Raw genomic sequence first — 24,796 nt, 5'->3', positions numbered from 1 at the left:
AATTCACTGGTTGAATTCCCCGCCCCGATTGAGATGATATATTGGACATGATGAAGATGTAGTCCCGCCAATATTACCGAACAAGGACTAGTTATTGGTTTGATTAGTTATGTAGTACATTGTTACTAAATAATGTACTTTAATATAAACATGTATGGGCCATATTTGGCCATTTTCTTGTTAGCCAACATACTTCAAAGGTATATATGTATTTTTCAAGTGAGTTGAGTTATTACAATTAGATTATCTTGGCTGTGGAATGAAGCTAAGAATATTTGGACATGGTTTAGACTTTCTCAGCCTCATTATTACAATTAAATTCTCTTGACTATGGAATGACACTGAGAATATTTGGACATGGTTTAGACTTTCTCAATCTCTTATCAAACATGCTTCATGGTCTTTGGAATCTATATCTTTAATTTGCTTCACTCATTAGCATGAATTTATTGTTTCATAGCTTCCCTTGTTATTGTTATTGTTGTTCATTGAAAATTCCCTAAGCCAATTTGATGGTTCTTGTGCTAGAGGCAGCTAACAGACTACAAGCTTCTACAAAATGAGTAATGGTTGCATTTCCTCTTAAATTATTTCCCAATATAGACGAATATTATGCCTAGATTCTTATTGGCAGTGTTTGCATTTATATTAAATTTTTCTTTCTATTCAATAATTATTCTCATCATCTAAGAAGTGCAAGGGCTTTTTTAGAACATGTTCTATAATTGAATTTTCATATCATAAAAGGAGAGGTTCCTCAAACTTCATGCTGGTTGGCATCCATTGCTTGACATTACTATCAAGTATCAATTATTCACTTCTTCTACTTAAGCAATTTTCTCTTTCCTTCCCATGAGTCCAATATTCAAACAGTGGATTCTATGCTAGCCGTCCCATCTCCTACTTGAACACAATCATCACAGAGAAAAAAAAAAATTATGGATAGAAAACATGAAACTTGATGAATCACCATCCATGTTTGGCATTCCTTGCACCTGCTAGTGAGTTATTCCCTAAATTTTAGTGCACTACTACACGAAGGGGTGCTTTAAAATGTTTATCTAAGACAAAAGTTCATTTTTGTCTTAGACACCTATGCTAATTATTTAATTGTCTTAAATTAAGAAAAAAAATGGAAAAGAGCCTCAAATCGTTCACTATTTGATTGTCTTAAACTAAGACAAAAAGGAAAAAGCATCTCAAATCATGTGATTGTGATAAATTAAGGAAAACTGCAAAAAAAAATTAATTTTTTACTTCATATCGTGAGCTCTTCATTCCTCTACAACAAACTAATATCGGTGGTAGCTGGCGGTAGCCACCGCAGGTACTGAATTCCTTCAACCCAAGAATCATAAAGCAATTGACAACAAATGGGCATCAACAAGGTTTTCAGATCTTCTGACTAAATCCAAATCCCGAAATCCCGAAACTAGCCTTTCAAGGATATGCTTCTCTTTGCATATACTCTGTTTGCTATTACAAGATGTCCTCTTTGGATGTGCACTTTTTTCTATTACCAGAAGTTGAGGTAGATACAGGGCATGGCGACTATCAAGTGCCCAAGGGATGATGATGATATCTCAGAATGATAGCTTGAGAGCTCCAACAAAAAATAAAATTTGAATCAATAGAGGAAGACTAGAAAAACCAACCAATTGTTTGAGAGTGGACAATAGAGAAATGCACAATATGGAAATGAGTGGTTCAGATGATGAGCATGAAGAGAAGAAGAGTAAAGTCCCTGGCAACACTACAAGAAATAGGTGAGCCTAAAAGTGGACATGGAGAAGGACAAGGTAGAGCAGAAGAGGCTAGAGAGCCTTATGTTTGGTACCATCTATGACCAACAGTTAACCATGGAGTTGGGGAATGAATTCGACCAACTTCAAGGTGAAAATACCCAGGAGAATGGCGTAGTGACATGGTTCGTAGACAAAACCCCTTGTTCGCAAGTAGATGAATATGAAAAAGAAGATTTAAAGTGACATAGTAAAGAGGGTTTTAAAAAAGAACTGATATGGATTGACGAAAAAGAAGCTAAGACAAAGGTAGATATCACTAAGGTAAACCATTTGAGAAAACTAAAAAGTTAGGAATTGAAGAATTTGATTTCAGGATCTGCTTATATCAATAGGTTAAGGTCGCAACATGCCAAATTAAACCTCATAACTGAGTGTGCAAACCTAGACGGATAGAAAAAATGAGGGTTTTGAGTTAGCAAGGGTTTTGGTGGATCCGAGTATGATTTACTGAGGAGTAATGATGAGCTTGTTGTGAAAAGCAAGAAACAATTGTTGTCTGGTTATATTGAGTATTCTATGTTAAGGGTTGTAAATGCAAAGGACCCAGCGAATGTGGTTATACAGTCCGTGGGGTTCCATCCAAATGGGCAGTTATTTCTCATAGAGGTATTTGATAAGAGCTTGAAGTTTTTCCAAATTTTCGGGAGAAGGAACCACAAAATCTAGAATGTGTTTATTAAGGATCTCTTGATTCGCAATGCTTCATTTTTTCCTAACGGTTCAATGGCCATTTCCGCAGGACACGAGAATATCATCTACACTTTTGATGTGGTGAAAGGTGCATTAGACATGATTAATTATTTGATTGATAGAGAGGAGAGGATTTTGGAGAGATTTGAGGTGTAAAAAATTTCTAGCATGATTGAATTCCTTGGGAATGATGACTATATAATGCTGGTTTCGAGAAAGACTAAATAGTTGATTGGGAACTTGAAAATGAATGGAACATCTCATGCACTTTCTTTTGTTGATGATGGAAGAGAGTTGTTGAGTTTAGGGGGAGATGGATAGGTATATCACTGGGATCTTTGAATGAGGAAATGCATTCATAGGGGGGATGATGAGGGTTGTGTTAACAGTTCAACTTTGGTTGTTCTCCCGTCAATAATGTGCTTTCCACTGGGTCAGACAGTAATATATTATCCTCTGTTTTCAGCTAAGGTTTTTTTAAGTAATAGGTTAATCTTTTTTTTTAAGATTAAAAACATGAAAGTATTTCAAAACCACTAAACGTTCATCTACTAATAGGTTAATCAACGCTATAAGTACATAGTTGTTTGGAGACTCCTTATGCAACAATTGTATTGTGTTGCGTTGATTCTGTTATATTTGTATTGTAGCACTTTTATATATGGGAAACCGGTTTGTTACTTGATGGTTGGGCCATATGTGGTACCTTTCTTCTAACCATTGGAATCATTCAATAATTTATTTAAGTATCATTAAAAAATAATTATATGCTCTAAGATACATTGAAGAGGTCATCAAACAATGGTTCCGTGTTAGTCAAACAACTATGTAGACTTTGTTTATCAACTATGCTCTTTAAAATTTATTCATTTATTTTTCTTTTACTTTTCCACTGAAGTGATTATCTTTCTTAAAAATTAATTATAGAATAAAATGCATGGAAAGTCGAAAGTTAATAGTTGAGGTAATCTTTCATGAATAAATCCATGAAAAGGAATTCATTTCTTTTGAGTAAAATCACAATAAGTGGAGACTAAAAGATATGTCGAACAATTAAGAAAGAAGTATTCAAGATGTTGTTTTCATGAAGGACATATCTTTCCATTTCCATAAAAAAATGGATCTCTTATACATTGTGTTCCTTTGGAAACCATAAAATAATCATAAATATCTAAAGCGAATTGCAGTGGAAAAATTTGACCAAGCTCTAAAGTGGTGCACATGTTGGCATTATGATACATATGTTGTACTTGATGGCAACCCACTCATCTCAGATGATAAATTATAGTGCAACAAATTTCACACACTTTCATGAAGATAAAAGTTTCTTTCATGTAGAGAAAAGTTCACGCACTTTCATGAAGACAAAGTTTCTTTCATGTAGAGAAAAGTTCACGCACTTTCATGCAGAGAAAAGTTTCTTTCATGTAGAGAAAAGTTCACACACTTTCATGCAGAGAAAAGTTTCTTTCATGTAGAGAAAAGTTCACGCACTTTCATGCAGAGAAAAGTTCCCTTCATGCAAGAGAAAAGTTCACCCACTTTCATGATTGGTTCATGCTATTAGTCCAACAGTTTTTGATCCTATGGTTTTGGTTCGTGGTATTGCATCCAAAAGTGTTGATCTCACGCACTTTCATGGTTGGTTCATGGTATTAGTCCGATAGTTTTTGATCCTATGGTTTTGGTCCGTGGTATTGCATCCAAAAGTGTTGATCCCAAGTATTGGGTCTGTGGTATTGTGTTATTATGGTTTTGGACCGTGGTATTGTGAAAGGCCTAAGACTATAAAAGAGGAAGGAGATGATTCAGCAAAGCTTCATCTAAATTATTGAATATCTGATAAAGTGCTAGATCTAAAATATTGTGATTGGGTTATGGTGCAGATCTGGATCTGAGCTAAAGAGGGATCTCACCGGTTGATGGAGAACAAGATCTAAGGATAGATCGGGATCAAATGGCTTGAAATGAACTATCTCTATATAGTTGATTATGCTTATTCTAGATCTGTATACTAATGCTTGTAATGATATGAACTGGGTATAACTTAAGTTTGAAATCGCTGCAAGTCATGATTGAATATTTATAGATCTGTACGCGGGTTGGCTTTGGTGAAAGCGCGTATGTACACAGGTTTGGTTCATTGTAGTAGTGTATACCATTTGAGCTATGATGTTTAAAGTTACAGGTGGTTCAAGTTGTTGATGTGTTCTGATGACTGTTTAATGGTGTCAGTATTCTACATATTCAATTTGATTGATTGTGTTGATGGATGAGATCTAATAATGGATCAGGACCATAATGACTCATATTTATGTGATCTAATGGACTAGATCAGGTTGCTAACACACATATTATCCTTGTATATGTATTGATCTGGTGATTGGGTGATTCAAAAGATTGATTGATTATGTACTTCAATGATATTAATGGGTCCAGTATGAAAATTTGATGAAACATGGCCTTTCAGATTATGTGTTGTGCTTCAGGTGTATCCAGTCTGAAAATGTATGAAACGTGGTACCCAGAGGAGAGAAGATTGTTGGCGGGCACCTACGTAATAGTATCTTAGCTAGTACAAGAGCTAAGCGGGTGGCAGCTCCCTTTCAGTAGCAGTTGAAAACATTGGAGCATTGTAGCAGGTAGCAGCCTGTGTACTAGTAAATGGATCGGCTACTACAAGAACTATGGGGGTTGTAGCTCCCTTCGAGGAGAGACTGGAAAATGAGAGAGGGTTGTAGCTCTCTGCAGGTAGAAGCCTGCGTACTGGTACAAGACTGCACCAGTACAGAAATATTGTAAAAGGATTTTCTTATTAAGAAGAAGATTGAGATGACTTGCAGCAGGTGGTTTTCCCCCACATTGGGTTTCCACCTTACATCATGGTGTTCATGTGTGCTTCTTGTGTGTGATGATCTGTTCTATTTTACTGCTCCGGTTTACTTCACATATGGTTAATAATGTTCTGATGCACTCATTAGAGATCAACTAACTGAATCATATGTTTACTGGATATATACTTGTTGCATCACATATGAATCTTAATATGGAAAGTGAAACGTTATATTGATCTGATAATACTGATTCACCCCCCCCCCCCTCTCAGTATTATTTCCAACAATTGGTATCAGAGCAGGTCCTTTTGTAGAAGCTTGATCGCTTGAAGGAGATCCGTGGAATAATGGGAGAGAAGCTTAAGAAGAAAGTGCCTAAGCAGAAGAAGACATCTCGGAAGAACTATGACAGTGGGAGAATCAATTGGGGATTATGTGGAAGAAGCACTTCAGTTTCAGAATCATTTCAGAATGAAGATTAACTATTAGGTATGAATTTGTTATCCTCTGATGTTCCAGCTATCTATCCATTTGGAAAAGATGAAAGTGATAGCAAAACAACTGAATTTGCTTTTATGGGTGAGCAAGAAAGATATCAAATAGAGGCAGAATTTAAAAGGCTTACAGACAAAATTAGAGATCAATAAGATCTATTGAACAAAATGGAATGTGTCTTCAAAGAAGAAGCTGCCAAACTAAAAGCTCAACTAGAGGAAGGAAACAAGGTAAGTAATTTATTCAAGGACAAATATCAAAAGTTGCAGGATGAAGTAACATCACTAAGAGATGAAGTCAATGAAATAAGCACAACCATCAAGAAACTCAGAGATAGATCCAGTTAGTATGAAAGTCTTGAAGCCACGATCCGCTTGCTAAAAGAAGATCTTGAAGAATCAAAGAAGCAGGATAAAGAACTACTCCAAGCTCATGAAAATGAAGTTCTTGAACTAAGACGTCAGTTGGAAGAAGAACGAAATGCTGAAGAAAACGTGAAGAAGCAGTATCTTGAAAAGGAAGAGCAACATCAAGTTGAGGTAAATATTCTAAAAGATAAATTAGAAGAAAAGGATAAACTGTTACGATTTCAAGATAGTACTAAAGTCTTGGATGATATTCTTAATAGTAAAAGGTCTCCTACTATCAAAACTGGTCTTGGTTTTCATGAATCTATTGAAGGTGAATCCAGTTCACAAAGTAAGACAATGGAATCTACTGCAAAATCTGAAATGCTCAATAAGGAGATGAAAGGTCAATCTCATCATCAACCAAGGAAAGAAATTCTTCAAAGAAAATCTTTTACTCCTCCTATGAATAACGTTGAATGTTATGTATGTCATAATCTTGGACATGTTGCAGCCAAATGTAGAAGAAGAAGGTTTCAAGACCATCATGCAGAAAGATCATCACATTCAAGGTACTTTAATGGATATTGCTTTGCTTGCAATATGTTTGGTCACAAAGCTGTTGATTGCTATAGAAGAAATATGAGATGTTACACATGTAACAAGCTTGGACATATAGCTAAGGAATGCAGGAACAAAGTATGGGCACCATACCAAAAGGAGAAAACATCATCATCACACTTGAAGATGTGGAAGAAGAAAGAAGTACAGTCAGAAAGAGGCGGCACAGCACAACATACACACACAACAGAATCAGAGGGAGATGGAAGTGTAAAACTTCAATGTCCTAAATCTCATACGCAAGTTTCTTAAAGAGAAGTCACGTATAGACGCGAGTTGGTTATGGCATAGTCGTGTATATGATTGTTTGAGGAAAGGCAGTAGGGACAGGTTCAGGAAAAGGATCAGTTATGATTCGGTTTATTATTTGCGCTGTTTGATAATGGTTACAATTTGCTGATGATATGTGGAAATGACTTGATGGTTAGAAGTGTTTTGTTTCTAACTTGATAATGATGATGTCTTGATACTTCTTACTGATATGCATGATCAGATCTGACAGTAAACAAGATGGCACAGGTTTAGGGGGACCATATGCTTTTAATGCATTGTTGGCATTATGATTAATAGTCCTTGGTGATGATGCTTATATGGATAAATGATTCATCTTGCTATGATATGGTTATGAGTTGTTCAGATGATTCTTGGGGTTACATAGTTGATATTTAGATCAAGTTTGTGGTTGATTCCCTAATGGTGCTTACATGGTGATCTCCATAAGGATAAGGAGAAGTACATAGCTTGAATTCACATCTTCTTTACTTGATGATGAGTCATTCATATGCTATTGTCGTCATATGCATAAAGATCATATTTTACAGTTATGATGCCAGATTCCTATTGTTCTTGGCACATATATGGATGAGGATTGTTGGCTGAATACATGGATGATTATTCAAATTTGCATTGTTGGAGACATGATGATTATGAGTTCTTACCTATATGATGATAGGTTGGTTCGTACATATGTTGATTGATGCAGATATTCCCAATTGATGATACTTGGTTCATGCAGATCTGGATGGCTATGGTGTTTCTCACATATGATAATAATGTGAATGATTCTGTATATACAGAATTATGTTCAAAAGGATGAGTTGATACAGACATACCTTGATGATTCATGCACTAATACAAGTTGCTGGTCTAATCGTTGTTGACAGATGCTATGGAGCAGATCATACAATGTCGTTGCTGATGTTTATCATGATCTTATTTAGGTGATTGGTCTCTGTAAAGGTCATATCAAGACTCATGATGTATTAGTGTGTCTCTACCTATTGTAGTCATTTGATGAGATCTCTTCAGGTCATGTAACACCCTATGTTGGTTTCCCCACTATGCCTGGGATGAATGATGTTATTCTCTTATGTTATCATATGTAAACTTTTGGTATATCACCATTGTGATGGGAGATAGATGTATGTATGAATCTTTGGTGATAGGAAGGTAATCTATGATGTATAGAGTCATGTTCTTCTTGTAGAACATCTTTTTGCAGACCTTTCTTACAGTCAGGGGGAGCATGAAAAGCACACTTCAGCAGAGCAGAGATTTCAACATGTAGCATGGACAGATTGGTACACCTTGGCATATACAAAGGGGGAGCTCATTCAGAGATTTCAGAAGGTACTCAGAGGAAGCATGGGCAGAGTGGTACTTCTTGGCATATACAAAGGGGGAGCTCATTCAGAGATTTCAGCAGGTACTCAGGGGAAGTATGGGCAGTGGAATGTTCATCTAGGAAAGAGATTATCTTGGTCTGCCCTTTGCCCTTGATGTCATAGGGGGAGAGTGATTGGTTGTTGTTGCCATCAAGTCCAAAGGGGGAGATTGTTGGCATTATGATACATATGTTGTACTTGATGGCAACCCACTCATCTCAGATGATAAATTATAGTGCAACAAAATTCACGCACTTGCATGAAGATAAAAGTTTCTTTCATGTAGAGAAAAGTTCACACACTTTCATGAAGATAAAAGTTTATTTCATGTAGAGAAAAGTTCACGCACTTTCATGAAGATAAAATTTTCTTTCATGTAGAGAAAAGTTCACGCACTTTCATGAAGATAAAAGTTTCTTTCATGTAGAGAAAAGTTCACGCACTTTCATGCAGAGAAAAGTTTCTTTCATGTAGAGAAAAGTTCACGCACTTTCATGCAGAGAAAAGTTCCCTTCATGCAAGAGAAAAGTTCATGCACTTTCATGATTGGTTCATGGTATTAGTCCGACAGTTTTTGATCCTATGGTTTTGGTCCGTGGTATTGCATCCAAAAGTGTTGATCTCACGCACTTTCATGGTTGGTTCATGGTATTAGTCCGACAGTTTTTGATCCTATGGTTTTGGTCCGTGGTATTGCATCCAAAAGTGTTGATCCCAAGTATTGGGTCCATGGTATTGTGTTATTATGGTTTTGGACCGTGGTATTGTGAAAGGCCTAAGACTATAAAAGAGGAAGGAGATCATTCGGCAAAGAATCATCTGAATTATTGAATATCTGATAAAGTGCTAGATCTGGAATACTGTGATTGGGTTATGGTGCAGATCTGGATCTGAGCTAAAGAGGGATCTCACCGGTTGATGGAGAACAAGATCTAAGGATAGATCGGGATCAAATGGCTTGAAATGAACTATCTCTATATAGTTGATTATGCTTATTCTAGATCTGTATACTAATGCTTGTAATGATCTGAACTGGGTATAACTTAAGTTTGAAATCGCTGCAAGTCATGATTGAATATTTATAGATCTGTACGCGGGTTGGCTTTGGTGAAAGCGCGTATGTACGCAGTTTTGGTTCATTGTAGTAGCGTATACCATTTGAGCTATGATGTTTAAAGTTACAGGTGGTTCAGGTTGTTGATGTGTTCTGATGAATGTTTAATAGTGTCAGTATTCTACATATTCAGTTTGATTGATTGTGTTGATGGATGAGATCTAATAATGGATCAAGATCATAATGACTCATATTTATGTGATCTAATGGACTAGATCAGGTTGCTAACACATATATTATCCTTGTATATGTATTGATCTGGTGATTGGGTGATTCAGAAGATTGATTGATTATGTACTTCAATGATATTAATTGGTCCAGTATGAAAATTGGATGAAACGTGGCCTTTCAGATTATGTGTTGTGCTTCAGGTGTATCCAGTCTGAAAATGTATGAAACGTGGTACCCGGAGAAGAGAAGATTGTAGGCCGGCGCCTACGTACTAGTATCTTAGCTAGTACAAGAGCTAAGGGGGTGGCATCTCCCTTTCAGTAGCAGTTGAAAACATTGGAGCATTGTAGCACGTAGTAGCCTGCATACTAGTAAATGGATCGGCTAGTACAAGAACTATTGGGGTTGTAGCTCCCTTCCAGGAGAGACTAGAAAAAGAGAGAGGGTTGTATCTCTCTGCAGGTAGAAGCCTGCATACTGGTACAAGACTGCACCAGTACAGAAATATTGTAAAAGGATTTTCTTATTAAGAAGAAGATTGAGATGACTTGCAGCAGGTGGTTTTCCCCCACATTGGTTTTCCACCTTACATCATGGTGTTCATGTGTGCTTCTTGTTTGTGATGATCTGTTCTATTTTACTGCTCCGGTTTACTGCTCATATGGTTAATAATGTTCTGATGCACTCATTATAGATCAACTAACTGAATCATATGTTTACTGGATATATACTTGTTGCATCACATATGAATCTTAATATGGAAAGTGAAAAGTTATATTGATCTGATAATACTGATTCACCCCCCCCTCTCAGTATTATTTCCAACAGCACATTTTCCTCTACTCATTTGATCCCTATTCTTTGTTATTCATCAAAATCCAAAAATTAACCTAATTTGGAAGCCAAGGGTCCTTGGAAGTATTATAATTGTCTCAAAGCATATGAAAGTTGAATGGTGAATTTTTAAATTGAAAGCAACTAAGAGTAGAACTCCTTTGATTGAGAAGAAGGAAAGAATGGATAGGGGTAGAACAACAATGATGAATTTTAGTTAAGGTACTTGATTTTCATAGGTGTTCTCATGACTAAATAAAATCCATCTATAGATAAGGAAGACTTAGTCATACCAAATAACTAGATCAAATAGTGATTTTTCATTGTATTTTTGAGAATGGAAGGATGAATAATGTTGTCTCCATATTAGTCATGTCTCTTAAGCTTCTTGTGAGAATGTATGTACACCGTTATAATATTGGCTTGTGGAATAAGAATGGTCAACTCACATAGGTGTATAATATTTGCATTGTAACTTTTACCTTAGAACCCTTCATTGGTTTGGTCTAACCTCTTTCTTTGTTGGACCTATTAGCATGACCACCAAGCTTGTCCATATCATCATGCCTATGAGGGAATTGCATAATTTGTCCCTAATGAGGCAGAATGCCATGACAAGTAAGCATTCAACTTCAATTCAAACTCTCTTATTATTTGATGATTACTATCAATATAAGCTTAAAAATAGAATGACCATAAATGGATGTCGTCAACAACATCACCCACTTGACCTTTGTTGTTCTCATAATGGGTTTAAGCAGACCCTTAAATGAAAAAAGGTAAATTTCTAATGCAAGGCTTCACATTTACTATGGATTCTTCCTGCACAATTATATTTGAGACTTAAGATATCATTTCATAAATTTAATGTGCATAACAAAAGTATTTTTCCATATAAGACACATACAATTTACAATCTCTAGGGTTGCTGAGAGACAAAGCTCTATCTTTTTTTATTGTTATATGGTTGAGTGAGATGTGAATGTTATATGAATATGGTTTGACATCAGCACAAAAAGCTACAAAAGATTGAGAAAACATCAACCCAAAATTGTTTTGGGTCTTTACTAAAACTTACCCCAATTTTTGGGCATTTTGTCTGAGCCAAGTAGTCAAGAGTTTTATCTCCTCACAAGCTGGAATAGTTTTGAAAAAAAATTGAAGTAAAAGTGTCACAATAGGATTTTTCTTAGGCTTTGCATAAGAAGATATGTGTATATCATGTTGTGGTGTTTTTCTTAAAGAACATAAGATTCTTAATTCTGATCTTTTGGCAAATGTGCAGGTAATCTGGTTTGGAAAGTTGAGAGTCACATTCAATAGTTCTCTGAAGATATTTATTCATATAGAATTTTTGTTTGATTGTTTAATATATAAGATTAATTGCCATGTGATTAATTTAGCTTTCTCATTAGTGTTTATGTTCCATCTTTGTGGTTGTGTCTTGCTAATAATATTGGTTGATCTTGTAGATATTATCCTCAGAATTTTATGCTAGACTACATGAGAGAGTTGTCCCCCTGAAGAATCTTCTTTTGCAAGTATTTTTTTCTCATTTCTTTATTCTGCATTTCAAAAATTTGATCTTCCTAATTTAAACTCTATACTGTTTTATTTCTTTCTATTGTACAATTAGCTTTAGTTCCCAGCTAGATGCTTAGTTTTTCTTTTACTTTCAGTATTGATTTAGGAGTCGTTTTTGCACTCCCACATTGTATTTACACTGAAATGTACCGATTAGCCCATTTGACCTACTTTTTTGGTCACTAGTTGAACATTAATAAAATTATCTTATTAGGCTTGGTTACTCATTTGCTCTTTTTGAATGGTTTATTATGATTTCAACATAAATGTGATGCTCTCCTAGATTTATTGGCACTCTGATATTTATTCTAAATACATTGAGAGGATGGGAGCTTTTTTAGTCACTATCTTAATGTTGATGTGTTTCCATGTCACACATCAAATAAAATGATTCTACAACAACAAGCTTTTAGTCAAATTTAATTTGCAAAACTTCTTAACCCAAAGCATTTTACCCAATAAAAAAATATAAATATAGATCATATGTCAAAAATATCATTAGTTTACCTCACATATCTCCATTACTTCCATTTATCATATTTTTTTATATTTTTTTATTGTTCGTTGACTTCATATTTCTCAACACACTTCTTTCTCCATACATAACTATTTATTATATTTCATAGATAACCACTTTTTATATATATATATATATGTATAACTCTTTTATATTTATAATTTTTTAAATAAAAGATACAAAACACAAATTTTCATTAAAAAAATATTTGAATATGGAACTTTCTCCCTTTAATGAAAACATTTACCGTTTATTGAGTGTTCAATAAAATCATTTCTGACCATTTCTACAGTGTTCGATAAGATAATTTCTCCCTTTAATACTTACATTTGCCATGTCTTGAGTCTTTATAAAATAAAATGTATTGACGATATGTATTTTTACTGTTGGAAAAACGTAAATGCCTTTCACAATAACAACAAACCACTGAAGTTGGTAACTCCACAACGAATGCCTCTTCCAAATCTGTTAAAAGCCTAATTGCCAAAACACTTGAATATCACCGAAATTCAGTCAGAATGAAAGGCATGAAAAAGCGTTGAGGTAATCAAAATGCGTGATCTCAAGAACTCCAGTCAAAACTGAATCTTACCCGGAAAGAAAAGAGAATAATGGAATAAAATGCATTTCCTGGTTCATACATTTATTCAACTTAATATCCATTACCATGGTTGAATTTTTTATCATGGATTTGATGACAGTTGGTTGCATGCTTGAGCCTGGAGAAGCTACAAAACCTAATCAAATCTACAATGGAGAAGCTACAAAACCTAATCAAATCTACAATGGAGAAGCTACAAACCCTAATTAAATCTACAATGAAGGTATAGTACTCATAGGAGTATAAGGAGTCGCCATAGGCGGCCAAAATGTCAGTCAATCCACAACTTGGGCAACTCCAACTGCAGTTATTTGCAGGCTGTAGGAATCTTCGGTGCCATAGATTCTATCACAAAACGTCATTAGTTCCGCGCACTGGAACGTACTATCTACATTATCTATTTTACTTACAACAGAAGAACATACTCCCTCGCCATTCTCCACATGAAGAAGCCCGGTCTCTGTCATTGGATTTGATCGGTATGAGGTGCCATTAACAGTGATTGAATGACAGTTTCCTTCATATTCATCACCAGCTGAAACAATCAGTTTTTCTCTTTCAACGCGATCAGCCTTTGTTCGTTCTTCCATCGACTTCTGAGAAGCAGACTTTCTGTAGATTCGACATAACGCCATATCCACCTTCTTCTGCACATGCCAACTTAACAATCATTCAGTAGATCTGTAAAGCTAAGCGCTTCATTTCTTTGGGTAGCTGATATTTTTGTGTGTATTGTACCCATCTATAAGTAAAAAAAAATATTAGATCACCTTGGGCGGGGGCGAGCTCGAATCTGGCATCCTATACTCGTTCATGATCCATTCCTTCCTTTGCCCAAGGGGGGCTCTTCCTTTGTAAAACACGAGAATTTTCTTGACACCGATGCACTGAAGCAACGCGTTACGAACCGCTCTGTCTGAACCGGTGGCTTTCCAGTAACCCGACTTCGCCAATCTGTTTGGCCGTGGGAATTTCTTAGTATATCTTGGAACAAAGAAGAACCATTACCTTTCCCGAGCATCACTAGACAAACCTGCATCATATTTATACATCAATTTTATGTGAAAGCACATTTTCAAATTGAAGCTAACGGAACAAGTACAGACTGATCTCCTTGGTAACTCCCCGGGATCATAACATATCAAATTCAAACCGGGAAGAAGTTAAACATACCTGGTAATTCCCATGGATCATATTGATACAAGTCCAAGGTTGGTATGATTATATTGAAATGCAGCTGGTGGCCGCCTTCCACACGTTTCTTGAGGTTGAAGCCCACCAGTTCCTCTTCTGTGGGATAAAATCTGAAGCCTGGAATGACCATGGACTCCCCCGGCACTGCTCCATCGTTGTACATTTCTTCCATATGATCTGCTTGGAAAAAAAGTTTATACAAATTGCCTCCACAGTTCTGACGCTCAGGTTGGAATCTGGGAAAAAAAATTTCAAAAAATCTTGTATGGTTTAAAAATAATTATTTCAAAACCACCACAGCCTTGGCTCTTCATTCTTCGGGAGGTCAGCACGGTCTCACCGCCTGCAGAATGAAAGGGCAGAACGGCCTCAGAAATGAATACTTTGAATACTTTAATTGCTGCAACCAACATTAGTTTTGGTATAAATACATATGCTTAGCCGAGGAAGAGAATTCACTCTAGGTTTTTTGGTTGTGTGATTTCTTTGGTTCTGTAATCAAGCAGCTGTAGCTGCTGTTATCTGAATTTATGTATTTATGTTTCTTTCATTTGGTATCAGAGCCAGTTTGGACTTTGTTTGAGAAGCCATTGCTATGTACCTAAAATTTGTTGTCATGTGAGGTTGAATTGTGCAGTGTAGAGCGCTTGTAACTAATGCAGAGCACTTGTGACGGAAATTGCTGGAGTTGTTTAATGCTGCACTGAATCCATAATTGTTGTGCAACGCTAGAATCTGAGAGTGAAGAAGAATCTATTTTGTGAGGATCCATGGCTGAGCTTGATCGAATAGAGCTGCAATATTCTGCTGAAGATTTGTGAAGCCAGTGTTCTGGATGGGGCAGGGTGAAGTTTGAAGGAAGAAGAGATAAATCTGCCATATGTCGCAACTACCAATGTTGTAACATATTCGGTCATGATATTGTAAGTTCTTGATTGGGAGTAGAATTATTTTTCAAATTCCATGTTTGAAGGCCTTCTAAAAATGTTTTTTAAATTCGGAGAAGTTTCAATTGAGTAGATGGGGACATTTTTTATTTCCAGCAATTTTATCTACACAGTTGAAGGAAGAAATTTATATTAAAGCTCTACTTCCTTTGGCATTGGATATATTTATTTTTCCATCTGAGTATTTTTGTCTCACTATGTGTGGCTCTACTTAGCTTATTAACATTAAGTGGTTAATGAGTTAAAGTTTTTTTTACCATTGTGGATTGAGTAGAGGAGTTTTTTTTTGAGAAATTAAAGTACTTGGTAAACCAAAATAAAATGGCTTCAAATACCAACACTACTCAGTCAATTCCTATTTTAACTGAGAAAAGTTATGATTCCTGGTTTATTCGAATGAGAACATTGTTGCGTTCTCATGATCTTTGGGGATTTGTTACTGATGGATATCCTGAGCCTGCTAATGAGGCAACAATGATGGCTCTTACAAATGTTGAATGAACATTGTTGAAAGAAAACAGAAAGAAAGACAATAAAGCTCTTGGCCTTATTCAACAAGGCTTAGATGACGTGATACTTTCAAAAGTATCAAATGCAAAATCTTCGAAGGAGGCATGGGACATCCTTGAATCATGTTATTAGGGTGTAGCGAAAGTAAAGAATGTCAAACTGCAGAATTTGAGAAGAGATTTCGAGAATCTGAAAATGAAAGACAGTGAAACTGTGGATGCTTTTATGACTCAAGTCATGAGTGTTGTTAATCAATTGAGACAATATGGAGAAGACCTCTCAAACAAGAGGGTGATTGAGAAAGTCCTTCGAAGTTTTCCAAAGAAATTTGAAGTGATTGTTGTATCCATAGAAGAGTTCAAGGACACAAGTCAAATGCAAATTGAAGAGTTGACTGGTTCGTTGATTGCACATGAATCCAGGATGTCAAGATATGATGATAGCTCATTGGATAATGCCTTCAAAACTCAGCTTCAATTTCATAGAGGAAGAGGCAGAGGAAGATCGAGTAATAGAGGATGAGGAAGCAGAGATCAAAGACGTTCACGAGATAATTATGATCATGAAGAGAAATCTCAGCAACATCCTTCATACTTTAAGGGGGAGTTACAATAAAACCTAGCATTGAGGAAGTCAAAGGTATGATATTTCTAAAGTTCAATGTTATTATTGTAAAAGATATGCCCATTTTGCTACTAAGTATTTGAAGAGGCACGCAGATGTTGGTAAGCAATCTGCACACATCTCAGAGGAATTTGAAGACAGTCAGAAGCCAGTTTTTATGACTTGTAACGTGACTCAAGAATGTTCGAATGATATTTGGTTTTTAGATAGCGACTGCAGCAATCACATGACTGGAAACAAAGATTTGTTTTCCAATCTAGACACCAATATTCAGTCTGAAGTCAAGTTGGGTAATGATATTAAGGTATGTGTTAAAGGCAAAGGAATGATTGTTGTTTATACTAGAGATGGTGATAGAAGAACAATTGATGATGTTTACTATGTACCTAGCTTGAAATGAAATTTATTGAGCATTGGACAATTGATAGAGAAAAATTATAGAGTGTTCTTCAAGAATAATGAGTGTACTATCATTGACAAATATCCAAGTAAGCAGCTGATAGCAAGAGTAGAAATGACAAAGAATAGGATGTTTCTGCTTATAATGAGAAATGAATTGACTCCATCCTTGAATGCTTACAAAACTAAGAATTTCGACGAGTCATGGTTATGGCATTTAAGATATGGTCATTTATATTTTGGTGGTCTAGATTTGTTGCAGAAGAAACAAATGGTGAAAGGGTTACCCAGTATTCAACAACTGACGAGCTCATGTGAAAGTTGTATACTTGCAAAACATCATAGACATAAATTTGTTTCTGGAATTTCGTACAGGGCGAGAGGTCCATTGGAGATTGTTCACACAGATTTATGTGGACCAATGCAAACACCTTCTTTGGCTAGTAATGTTTACTTTTTGACTTTTATTGATGACTACAGTCGAAAAACATGGGTTTATCTTCTGAAACAGAAATCTAAAGCATTTTCTGTATTTAAAAGATTTAAAGCTATGGTTGAAAAGGAAAGTGGAATCATATTAAAATTTTGAGATCAGATAGAGGTGGTGAATATATGCTAACATATTTCATTGAGTTTTGTCAATCACATGGAATCAAGAGGTAGTTTACTACACATTATACTCCACAACAAAATGGAATAGCTGAAAGGAAGAATCGAACTATTATGAATATGGCTCGAAGTATGTTGAAGGAGAAGCATCTACCAAATGAATATTGGGGAGAAGCAATAGCTTGTGCTGTTTATATTCTTAACAGAAGTCTGACTAAGAGCGTGAAGGATCGAGTTCCCGAAGAAGCATGGAATGGTAAGAGTTGTCATATATCTCATTTAAGAATTTTTGGTTGCATTGCTTATGCACATGTTCCTAAAGAATTGAGAAAGAAGTTAGATGACAGAAGTGAGAAATGTATATTTATTGGATATATTGACGAGTCTAAAGCATATAGACTTTATAATCCCATCACCAAGAAACATATTATCAGTAGAGATGCTGAGTTCAAGGAAGAAGAAGCTTGGGATGGAAGCATAGATAAATATGTTGCAGAGACAACTATATTATCTCATGGATATGATAATGAAGATGAGCAAGAAGCACAGGGTGGAAAACCAATTCCATATACACCTGCTCCAAGAACGTCAGTGAGCTAATCACCAAGAGTTAGTCCATTACAATTCATAACACCGAGAAATCATGAACATGGCGAACCATCAGGTTATGGTGGACAACAAACAACAAGATCAGAGGTAAGTAATGATTCTAATCCTACAATAGCTACATTGAAGAATAGAATTAAAGGTCAGAAGACTAGAAGTTTAAAGGAATTGTATGAGCAAAATGATGAAATAGATCAAGTTTGAAATTTTTCATTACTTGCATATGATCCAGTAAATTTTGATGAAGCTGTGAAAGAAAAATTTTGGATAAAAGCCATGGATGAAGAAATTGATGCTATAGAAAGAAATAATACTTGGGAACTTGTAAATTTGCCTGAAGGTAAAAATACTATAGGTGTTAAATGGATTTACAAAACTAAAGTGAATGTTGAAGGTGAAATTGAAAAGCATAAAGCAAGACTTGTAGCTCAGGGGTTTAGTCAACAACCTGGTATTGATTATAATGAAACTTTTGCACCTGTAGCTAGACTTGACACAGTGAGAATGGTATTAGCTATAGTTGCACAAAATAAATGGAAAATATATCAAATGGATGTTAAGTCTACATTTTTAAATGGTTTTCTAGAAGAAGAGGTTTATGTGAAACAACCTCATGGATATGAAATTGATGGTCAAGAAGATAAAGTTTACAAATTAAAGAAAGCATTATATGGATTGAAACAAGCACCCCGAGTATGGTATAGTAGAATTGATGAATATCTGAACACCAATGGATTCATTAGGAGTCCAAGTGAGCCAACTTTGTATACAAAAGTAAACGAGAATGGTAAAATTTTGATTGTGTGCTTGTATGTTGATGATTTGATTTTCACTGGAGATCTCTCAATAGATGATTTTAAGACGAACATGAAAAGAGAATTTGATATGACTGATTTAGGCCTAATGAAATATTTTCTTGGTATTGAAGTAACTCAATTTGAAGATGGTATTTTCATTTGTCAATCTAAGTATGCAAAGGATATATTGAAAAGGTTCAGGATGCAAAATTGTAAGCCAGTTGTAACCCCAATTGCAATTGGTACAAAACTCAGTAAGGATGATCATGGTTCAGATATTGATCCAACCTTGTTTAAACAATTGGTTGGAAGTCTTATGTATTTGACTGCAACAAGATCCGATATAATGTTTGGTGTAAGTTTAATTTCCAGATTCATGGAGTCTCCGAAGAATATGCATTGGCTAGTTGGAAAAAGGATTTTAAGATATGTTGCTGGAAAAAGAAATTATGGTATCCTATATGCATCTGATTTAAATTTTAAACTAACTGGATATATAGATAGTGATTTTGTAGGCAATATTGATGACAGGAGGAGCACATCTGGGTATGTGTTCAGTTTTGGTTTAGGTGCAGTTTCATGGGCATCAGTGAAGCAATCCATTGTGACTCTATCATCAGCTAAAGCAGAGTATGTTGCAGCCACGACAACAGCATGCCAAACTGTTTGGATGAGAAGAATTTTGAAAGAGTTGTTGCATGAACAGAGAGAACCCACTCATATTTTCTGTGACAACAAATCTGCTATTGCATTATCAAGAAATCATGTTTTCCATAAGAAGAGTAAACATATTGATACAAGGTATCATTTCATTCAAGAATTAGTAAGAAATAATGAAATATGTATGGAGTTCTGCAGATCAGAAGACCAGTTTGCAGACATATTTACAAAACCCTTGGGAAAAGAACTCTTTGAAACTCACAGGGAAAACATAGGGGTATGCATGATGTAACGACATTTTGATGTAATAGCAAAGTTTTTTTTTTTGTGAAATAATTAAGGGGGAGAATGTAAAAATAATTATTTCACGACCACCACCACCTTGGCTCTTCATTCTTCTGGAGGTCAGCACCGCCTCACCGCCTGCAGAACGAAAGGGCAGCACCGCCTCAGAAATGAATATTTTAATTGCTGTAACCGACATTAATTTTGGTATAAATACATATGCTTAGCTGAGGAAGAGAATTCACTCTCGGTTTTTGGTTGTGTAATTTCTTTGGTTCTGTAATCAAGTAGTTGTAGTTGCTATTATCTGAATTTATGTTTTTCTGTTTCTTTCATATGGATGGTGGAAATGGATTCAATACAATAAAAAACTACAAAACACCTGAAATTATAAAATTTGACAACCTTTACTTAGATTTAAAAAAATCTCTACCAATTTTTTCAAAACATAACCAAAATTTCCCTAACTTTCAAATTTTTCAAAATATAACAAAAATTTCCATAAATTTTAAGACAAAAAAAGCATAATCGTTAAACTACAACGTTCTATGACACCCATATTTCACTGAGGGAAGTGTCGACGTTTCACGTGGTACGAGAACGAGGAGAAGGTAGTAGGCACGATGCTTTCCATTGTAGTCATTAAGACTCTATCAGTCACATAGTTGATTTAAATGAAGGTCATCCACCAACGTTGTATTTTCAAATTCAAAACTTCTACTTGGACTACAATGTAGTTGCCTCCTACCCTTTAAAAAAATTTGAAATGCTCTGAATCTAGCATAAGCATGAGCCAACCTTTGCACCTCCATAAAGCAACTCAATGTAGGGAAAGTGTAGAGTTTTCTTTTTATTATCATTGGATATTTTTAAAGCTTCAGTTTTTTCAACTTAATTACTATCCATTGATTTTTCTATTTGAAATGTCTTTTACATATTGGAATGTATGATTGATGTATTTGAAGGTAATTAAAATTTTATTTTTTATCATTTATCTCACAAATTTATGTTTTCGAGAAAAAAATAAAAAAATACATGTAAGTTTCATCAGTGCAAAGAGTAAGCAATTATCTTAGTACAAAATTGTATCCAAATGTTCAGATTGGAGCATAATTCTTGAACCCTTTAGAACTAAGCTACATTATCTTAGTACAAAATTGTATCCAAATGTTCAGATTGGAGCATAATTCTTGAACCCTTTAGAAACTAAGCTACTTCAAAGATTTTGGAATAGGATCTTATCAAGAAAAGTTATTGTTCATTATCTTGGTTCTTATGGTTCCACTTTTTCTCATATTACTTTAACATGCTTCAAGGTTTTCAGAATAGGATCTCATCAAGAAAGGTTATGCTCTTTATCTTCATTCTTATGGTTCCACCTTTTCTCATATTACTTTAACAATTTTATCAATCTCGATGAACATTGCCCATAGAGTAATTGTCTGGATTTTAGTTGTGGGTTAAATCTCTAAACTTCTTAATTGTATCATATACCAAATTTAGCAGGAAAGAAATGGCCAACGAATGTGGTAACATCAATATTCTTGACCATTTCAAGAAGGTGCATTTAAATGTCCCAAAATTAAGATAAGGTTGGTGTGGTTATGATGTGTTGGCTCTTTTGAATAGTCACATTTAGTCTATCTACATATTTTCAACATATTGAATAGAATTCTTTTTTGAAGTAGCTAGTGGATTTCAAAAGATCTATTGGAGAAGCAATTTTAATTATAACAGAAAACATGAATACCAATGAAAATTATTAAAAAAACCTATCATCAAATAAAAAATAAAAATAATAGTTTTTTATAAATGTATCTTTTAAAATTATTTGACTTATGTACGGATATATTATATACTTTTAAAGTTTTTTAAGGTTAAACCAATTTTTTTTTTTTACTTTGAAGTTTTTTATGATTTATGGACAGAGTTTGATAACCATTATCTTATTGCTATTCATTATCATGGTCATTTGAGCTTCTATATTATGGATGCAATGCAATATTTAATATGTATTCTAAGTCTTTTATGTGAAGTTTTTAAATTAACTTTTTATCTTATGTGTATGGGGCCAATATAATTGTGATTTTTTTCATATACATTTTGTTACTTTCTAATGTTTTTTCCAAACTTTGAAATATGTTAATGTTTTGAAAATGATCCTAAAAAAATTGAGTGTTTTTATTTCATTTTTTCTAGAAATTTTAAAAATAAAAATAGTTTTTTATTATTTTTTATGGAAAAATGTTAATTGTCACCCACAATGGGATGTCTCTTCGGAAGTTTAATTCCCCCAAAGTAGCTTTCATCCTCAATCTTCCCATGAGGTTTGAACCTGAACTAGCCAAGACTACATCACATATTAACCAATTAAACTATACCTCAAAAGTATATCATATATCACCATTAATCTGTATTAGAATATTCCATAAACTAATGAAATATATTTTGTTCCATGCATAATAAATAAATATTTGATATTTTGTATATTTATTATATTATAAATATTTTATTTTGAAAGTAGTTTTTATTAATTTCAAATTATTTAAACATTTAATATTATATTTTAATTTAAATGAAAATTATTTTTGAAATATTATTTACATTTTAAAAATTTATATAAATTTTAATATATTTAAATTTGAATTTTTATTAAGAATGTTTAGAAGTTTTTTTTTATTTATAATGTTATATAAATATTATGGTTTATATATATATATATATATATATATATATATATATATAACATTCTTAAATTAATAATATAATTATTATATTAAACAAATATATATATATATATATAAATAAATAAAAGTTTAATATAATAATTATATTATTAATTTAAAAATGTTTTTTAATTGAATGTGCATTTGCAATTTTAAAATTTATGCTTATAATAATTTTGTTCTTATAAAATTAAACTTTTTATGTTGATTTTGTATAAATAACTATTAACTATTATTATTATATGGAGTATTTTTTCTATGTAGCTATTATTTATATTAAATACGAACTTTTATTCTATAAATATATTGATGATTAAAATTTATTATTATGGTATTTATTGATTTTAAAAATTTATATTATTATTAAAATATTTGTTTATATTAAAAAAAAAATTGTGGATATGTGTGTTTATTTTGGAATTGAGTTTTTTGAATTTTAATTTAATTATCAATAATTATTAGGTAGATGGTAGAGATTTAACCTCTACTAAATATTTTAGAATATTTATAGTAGTATACACAAATTAAAGATTGAGATTTATCTTGAAAGTAGTTGTGTCATTTTCCCTTTTAACTAAATTGATTATTATTTTTTTAAATGGAATATGAACAAGTGTTATATGAAGTGAATGATGGTTTTTTGGGTATGGAGCATTGATAAGCCATGGTATTGGCCCATGGTATTGTAAAAAGGCCTATTTACAGAGTAGGAATATCCATGGCAAAGTGAGAGTAAATTTGTGTGGTTAAGAATATTTTTCCATATTATTTTAAATGTATATATGTTTAGCTTATATATTACTTATTTTTACTATTTATCAGAGAGATGATATAAATTAAATAGTTGGTCAAGTAACTAACTCAATTATAACTTTATTTTAAATAATTATTATTAATAATTATTCAATAGACGTGTTTATTTTGGAATAGGGCTTCCATAATTTTAATGTCATTATTAATAGTTATGCCAATAGGCATAGCTATTTTGGAATATATATTCCAAAATTTTTATTTAATTATCAACGATTATTAACGGTGGTGTCGACACTTGTCAATATTCATTAATTTCCGCAAGTCATTGTGGTCATCATTAACTAATTCTTCCCTAATAATAACAAGATAAAAAAATATTGAGCTAATAATAATGAATCGACCTAGTAGGTGGGACCCTTCCTTAAAGAGAACCCTTTGCCAAAGTTCAAGGTTAGTATGTGTCTTGGTTGACATGAATAAAAATCTCTTTTTCAGAATTTGTTAATGTTTTATATGTCAATTCAAGAGTTGGAGGTCTCTTTCGTTATATAATCATTTGAGTCATAAGAAGATATATATTACATATATGTGGTACAAGGATCTGAGACTCCTGATAAAGAAAATGGATACGATGATGCTCCTTTTGCAGAGGCAAAAACCACCTCCGATGAAGGTGGGGATTTGTACTTGGATTTTACTTCAAGTACGTACATAGATAATGAGGCATGATTGATTGAATCAAGTGAATCCTTTCATATGATTCCCCATAGGGTGTGGTTTTTTGAATATGAGAAACATGATGGTGGTGATTTCTTCCTAGGTGGTGAAAGGAAGACCATAATTATAGGGCAAGAAACATTCAAGCTAAATCTTATAAGTGGAAGGATTAGAATACTTCCTGGTGTTCTCCACATTCTTGGATTTTTCAGAAATCTAATCTATGTAAGCAAGATGGATGGTGCATGTGTAAAGACAAGGTCCGACAACGTTCGAGAAAGATACTTGCAAGATGGTTCAAGGAGCACTGGTACTAATGAGGGGATTTCAGATCAAAGCTCTATACAACCTTATGGGTTGTACTTTTATTGATGGGCACAACAATTCTATCATTCCTAAAATTAGAGTAGAAAATCTTATAGTCTCTAGTGAAAAGGTTATGTCATGGCATCAAATACTAGGGTATATTAGAGAAAAGGGCCTTTGGATACCACATGGTAATGGTATGATACAATGCATGTCTAATTTCTCTATGAGTTTTAATTTATGTGAACATTATGTATATGGGAAGCATAATCAGATGAGTTTTCCCTCTGGTGCTAAGAGGGAAAAATTAATATTAGAGCTTATGCATAGTGATGTGTTTGGACATGTTTTGGTTCCATAACTAGGTAAGTCTATGTACTATGTCT

General features: G+C 33.9%; 1 pseudogene; it reads left to right on the top strand.

Moving 5' to 3' along the window:
* The first annotated feature begins 1,784 nt into the window (after nucleotides 1-1,784).
* Nucleotides 1,785-11,898, top strand: LOC149217925 (U3 small nucleolar RNA-associated protein 18 homolog pseudogene; annotated as a pseudogene).
* Nucleotides 11,899-24,796: the final 12,898 nt, after the last annotated feature.

The sequence above is a fragment of the Pinus tabuliformis genome, chromosome 1_1, assembly GCF_031772625.1.
Source record: "Pinus tabuliformis cultivar Carrire ecotype Pingquan chromosome 1_1, CPIR1, whole genome shotgun sequence".
Classification (NCBI taxonomy): domain Eukaryota; kingdom Viridiplantae; phylum Streptophyta; class Pinopsida; order Pinales; family Pinaceae; genus Pinus; species Pinus tabuliformis.
This window is presented reverse-complemented; position numbering and strand designations above follow the sequence as displayed.